Raw genomic sequence first — 6,537 nt, 5'->3', positions numbered from 1 at the left:
TATTTCCAAGGAAACTGAGCTTGCATCAATATTTCCCACTTGAGCCTCACTTTGAAATTTCAGAGAAATGCTCTGTGTCACTCCTTTCTGGTCTCCCACACACTCTGCTGTCAGGAGGACATGTTCTCTCTCCAATGTCTCTTTCTGTCAAATTCAGGGAACAGGAGACGGCACAACACCTTCAGACACTCAGACGTACAGCGTGATGCAAAGAGACAGGAAAACAAAAAAACACTTTTAATCTGTGCCAAGTGTTTTTCCTTTACTGTGAGAGATTGAAGCTGATGTGCCTGATTCTATCTGCTCCAAAACACTCCTGCTACAATGCTAACTTTCAATGTCATTGGATTTGTGTGTGTTAGGAGAGGGGCGGGGTGGAGGTGGAGGTGTGGGTGGGGGCCGAGATTACAGTGAATGTCACCCTACCTCCTCTCTCAATCATCCACTTTCAATCCATCGCCGTGCCGGGGTTTGTGAGACAGCTTGGCGATGATGCCAGTAAAATGGGATCAATAGCATAGGGAAAAACGGAGCAGACAATCTCTTACCCCCTTGAACTTCTGTACCCGTGATTGATTTGTCCCCTGCCACAGCAGAGGAGACATTAGAGACACAAAACATGTGTGTAGCCGCACATATGTGTGTGCACCTGCGTACGTGTGTTGAAAGCATGTTTTTGTAAAAGTGTGATGTCCGTGCATGTGTGTGTTTGTGTGTGTGTGCTCAGTGATTGATGATCTGAAGCGCACACACACATCATCAGCAAGGCATTTGCGAGGTGTGTGAGTCAGGAGCTGTCATCTCCCTCAGTCTCCCCAAGCAGAGGCCTGGGCTGCTGATTTATAGTAAATCATTAAAATCTGCTTATTATTGCAGCAGCTCATCACCCTCCCCCTCCCTCCGTCCCCATAAGCAGCCCCTCCCCACAAAAAAAAAAAACTTACCACACCACTGCAGACACACACACACACACACACACACACACACACACGCACAGAGGCAGATTCTCTGACCAGCTCAGCGACACAGACTTAGACACACAGAGTGATGGTCAGCAGCTTCTGGCACATTAAATCCATTTCTGACGAGCATTTAGAAATAAATACACCAGATGTCTTGTTTCATAAACATCGGCTGAAGACGCCAATGAAAGAATCTGGCTGCGTTCCTGCACAGCAGCTGGAGCAGAGTGGGCATATCTATCCACCGAGAAAAACAAAAAAGAAAAGAGGAGGAAGAAACTTTCCTATGGGCACTCATGCTCACATGTGCATAAACACACACACCTCCACAGACACACACACACACACACACACACACACACACACACACACCTACACACACACACACACACACACACACACACACACACACCTGCACACCTCGACTGTCTTCCATCTCTGAAACTGAAAATGTGATGTGACTTGAACAATGACAGGTGTGTTTGTCAAGGATGTGGCTGTCACTTCAAATCAATGGACGGGAGCATCTTCCCAGGGAGGCTTTCCACTTCTGAGGTTTGACTGGTTACACTGCGCTTCAGTGCAGAACAGTAAGTTGTCAAAGTGGCATTCAGGGAGCCCTGCTTAGGTGTCATCAGATCAAAAATATCTAAAAGTAGCTCTTTTGAGCTTTGAATTTATCCAGAAACCCAAATATTTTACCCTATTTATTTATCATCCTTTGCACTTGTATGTCTCACCATCTATAAGGGTTGTTGTAGTTTCTGTATGATTGTTTTGTTGTTTATATTATATAAACACTAGGGGTGTGCATCTCTCCTTTACAAATATGCAAACAAACGTTAAAATCTGCTTCAGGAACCTTTCTAAATTTTCTTGAACTCAGAAAAAATGATGTGTCACTTCAAAATAGCATATCCTTGAGTTTATTACTAAATTTTTTGCGAATATTTTGACATTATGTGCTGAACTGAAGTCTGTATCACACACCTGCCCAGGTGTCTGACTTTGGCAGTCATTTTAGGGGAAAAACATTAGAAATTATAACCACACAGAAATCTGAACTCCTCTGTACTTCTGTCTTCAACATCCTGTTGGCACTTAAAAAAAAATCTGGCAAGCACTTTGTGAAAAAACTGTCTGCTTGGTATCTTGTAACCTTGCTCTAAGATATGAACCATGAAACAAAAGTAATCACTCCCAACTACACAGGCAAGTCATAAACCTCATAGACCGTATTGCCTTTAAGGTGTTACACAATCTCTTTGTTCTGATGGTCACTGTGATAGATCAGGCGATCACAGAGCCATAAATCGTTGCCATGACTTGACCGACAGACATGACAGACTACACAGTGGTACTTGACCAATCATCACAACCTCCATGATGGCTTTGGAGGGAAGAGGGGCTGAGCAATGTAGGAAATGCTAACAGCTCATCGTTTTGCTAAAGTGTGTCTGCTGTTTTTCGCCATTTCTCTTTTTTCGCTCTGTCATGGTCCCCCCTCATCGACACATCTTAAAGTCAGGAGATGTTTCCGGAGCCTGAGAAAACTTTCCTCTGTCTCGTAGTTCTATCTCGCAACTTCATTATTCTTCCTTTGAGTTGCCAGTTAGTTTGTTTATACTTGTGGCTTGTGGCTTTTGCATGTGCAGAGCGTCCTTCACTCACTGGTCAACATCATTTACCAAAGTCTGCCGGATCTGGCGCTAATCATGCTTAAAAACTGTGTGGTCTGACCTTAGCATTAGCTTTCTATAGTAGTGTATAACAACAGATTTCAGCTCGGCGACCCACCATGTGAGATTTGTTTGGCTGCAGATTTACCATTAGCTGTAAATCTAAATGGATGGTGTTCCTCTACCTCCTCCATTTGTAAGAAGTGAAGCCACAATACCAAAACATTGCTGTAATGGGCACTGACATGTTGTGCCGTAGAGCCAAAGCATGTGCAAAAGCCATCGGGCTGGTGGAAAAAAACAACACATTCACCTTGTTGATAAGGCTCCCTCAGGTGGATCCTGTCCTCAGGTGGGTCCAGCCCACAGCAGGACAGATTCTTTTGTGGGTTTGAAGCAGACACTCACAGTTATGTAAAGTTCAACAACTCTTGTGTTAGCGTTTGTTACGTTTCTTCTTACCTCTCCTCCTCTACTCTGATAATCCAATGCACACAACGCTGCAGGAGCCTCATTGGTCAACACAGCTGTCAATCGTGACGTCAAACCCCCTTTTTATATCATCAAATGAGAAATCAGAACTGAGCTTGTCAGAACAATTAACACTGTGACATAAATCAGCATGATAAGAACTAACCATAATGACAGAAACCATCTTTGAGAAAAATGTATTTGACGTGTGTTTTGGTTTTATGGTTTGATCCATGTCACATCTGTTGTGAGGAGGCAACCTTGAAGACTTATACTAAAGCCAGCCACCAGGGGGAGCGCAAAAAGTTTTAGCTTCAGTTGCTGGTCTGTCCATGTTTAATTTCATAGTAAGAAGCTGTGTGACTTCAGATATGTTTCTTCTTGCAGGCCACCAAAGCGGACTTGAATGCTACCTGACACTAACATTACTTTTGTAAAAGACACTGTGACACAATGTCAGTCTCCTGAGATTGAAAACAGTTTGCAAACCGAAATTCAGGGCCGGACCATTGACCGGTTCTTATTACTCTTTTACTGATCCAGGGCTTTGCAGACATCTTCAGTATTAAAACTGGGGACCAGATTCAGATCAGTGAGTCTTTAGACTACAGATCTATAAATGATACACTTCCTCCTCTTCTAGGCTGATGTCTATTTGTGTGTCTGTGCTCAGTGTCTATTAGAGTCACTGTCCTTGTGTATGTACACACACCTGGCAACTAAAGCTGACTCCTCTGATTCTGATTTGGAGACTGGGCGTAGGTTCCACATTTTGCTTCAACGTTGTAGTGAAAAAGAAAATCATTATCTGTGTGTCTATCCATCTGAAGATCGTTAGCGTGAACATATCCCAGAATCACTGTTTAGGAGACGCACTATTCAAGCAAGTTGTGTCGGGCTGCAGAATAAAATGATGATAATCATTTCAGCTGAATAACTCAAGTGAGAATCACAGCTTGTCTATTGTCGCTTTGCAGTGCGTGGTTTGTCAAATGCTTTTCAATTACAGCCTTTAACTTGAGGCACTATCACATCCCCATGAAGTGATTTTAATGGAGTTTGGTGCAATTGTTTGTTATGCAAGACAGGTCAGAAAGCAGAACAGAGAAATACAGGGAGAGGAGGCTTGATACTGAAATGAACTTTGGGCAATAACACGACACGAGCGGCTGAGCAGGGGAGTAGCTGTGGGCTTGGATCTAGTCACTTGCTGTCACTGGTATTTAACTGAACATGTGTATTGTACGATATGAGGGGGGGTTACACTCCTAGGTGTGAGCCTAGAGCTTAAAACATGGGTGCTGGGGTGTGATTTGGCAGATACAGCATTCTGGGGCCTGATTGCTGTCTCCAACACCCCCAGTCAGTCTGTCCTGTCCCACTTTTCTCTCTACCTCCCCGACACATTCAGTGTAACAGCCTCCTCTCTATCTGTCCCTAAAGCTCCTGGATCCTCTGAGCACAGGTGCAGGACTTCAGGGCTGCACCCCACAGGTCCAGGATGCTGAAACAGGAGAGGCGAGCCGGCACACATGCAGAATTACAACGCCTTCATTTCTCACACTGACATAATCCCCGTGTTTTATTTGTCCCCTTGTAATTCTTTTTATATCTTGAGCTTATGTTCTTTGGCATCCGTTCAATCCCTGCCTCGGGACACGGGGCTCTACCAGGCCCATATGTGTGCCTTGCTCCAGTTAACGCATATTAGTTCCTTTGTAACTGTGACTAAACTGGCACGTCTCAGCTGGGAGATGTGCCGGCTTTGACTGACAGCCCATGTCTGGATCCTGTACTTTGAGTCTCACGCAGGCTTGTCAAACACGGGCTCTGTCAAAGCAGCCCTCACTCTGCTGTCAGGCTCAGAAACCAGTGAGAGAACTGCAGACGGCTCTCACCTCTCTGACCACATGTCTCTGAGTTACCCTACACTCTTTATGTGTGTGTGAGTGTGTGTGATGCACAGAATGAATATTATCTCACACACAGCCAGTCTCAGAAGCATGTTGCTGGCATGTTCCTTCTTTCCCTGGAGAAAATCCTCGGGGAAAAACTAAGTGAAACATTTTTCATGCCTGCGTTCTGGCGAGATTGCCTGTGAGAGAAAAAAGAGGCAGACTTGTATACCCTGATCAGATCAGTCACTAAAATTACATCCAGAAAGCTTTTCCAATAACAGCTTGATATTAGGACTTCAGCGCTCTGTTGATGTATGTTGTCGGCGAAGAAATCTGTTAAGTCGGTGCCATGTGATGCCAACAGTCTTAAATATTGTTTTCACAACTGTGCAAGCTAATTACCTTTAATTTTTCATCTGTGCTCCGAGGGTTGTAAGAGATTGTGATTAGTGATTCATTACTTCTCATTACCTGGCCTGTCAAACTGTTTCCTTTACTTATTCAAGCTGATTAGCCGTACATGGCCCGCCTCTCCAACGAGGCCGTGAGAGAGAGAGAAAGACCTCAGACGTGGTCTGCAGACATGCACCTGTAAATAGTGATGATGATGAGGATAACTATGAGGGCACAAGTTTATAGAGAAGGAAAACAAAAAAGTCATCCCTCATCAAAATCAACATCTTCACTGTTCTTGTCTTGTTAATGATTCTCCTTCTTGTGTCAGGGTGAATTTTCCTGAATATTTTCTACTTCATTCTAACAGCTCATGCCAAATTCTTTCTGAAATGTGAACGGGAAGCTGGCTTGAAAAACTCCAGGGAAAATCAGAGTAAAAATATTGACAGTTTGCATTCACTCATCAGGCTGCAATAGTTTCAGGAAGTTTTCAGGAGTTTTGTGTAAGTGTAAATTATGCTTATGTTACCATAAGTTGAACGCACTGGCTATGTTAATAAAAAGCTGGTCGACATGTCCCATTGATTCAAAATGAAGCCAAAATATTCCCCACAACGGGCAATGACATATTGCTCTGGTGAGATTTTTAGAGCCAAAGTCTGCAGGAAATATCGTTTGGTGGAGTGGCTTTATTGGCATCCTTCTTACTAACCAAAACACTCATTTACCTTAGCGTTAAAGCGTGGTTGCTCCCTTAGGTGGGTCCAGTCCCCAGCTGAACAGATTCTTGTGAGGGTTTGAACCTCACGACTATGTAAAGTTCAATGACTCTTGTGTTAGTGCTACATTTCCTCTCACTGTTGCTCCTCTACTCTGATAATCCAGTGCACACAGTGCTGCAGGGGCCTCATTGGTCCAAAAAGCTGTCAGTCTTCAGGCTTTATGACCTATCCTGAAGCCAGTTAGTGGAGGGAGCCTTAAATGTTTGAGCTTTTCTGCTTGGGAGCTGTCATGCCGTCCATCTTTTTATGCTGTCTATTGATAAACCCTGCGTCGACAGTTTTGGGTGATGGCATGTCTGCCTTTTCTCCAGAGAAGAGTTATTTAAAGGTGTCAGAGAATGAGGATTGA

The sequence above is a fragment of the Notolabrus celidotus genome, chromosome 6, assembly GCF_009762535.1.
Source record: "Notolabrus celidotus isolate fNotCel1 chromosome 6, fNotCel1.pri, whole genome shotgun sequence".
NCBI lineage: Eukaryota > Metazoa > Chordata > Actinopteri > Labriformes > Labridae > Notolabrus > Notolabrus celidotus.
The sequence above is the reverse complement of the archived record's forward strand: the minus strand, read 5'-3'. Positions refer to the sequence as shown.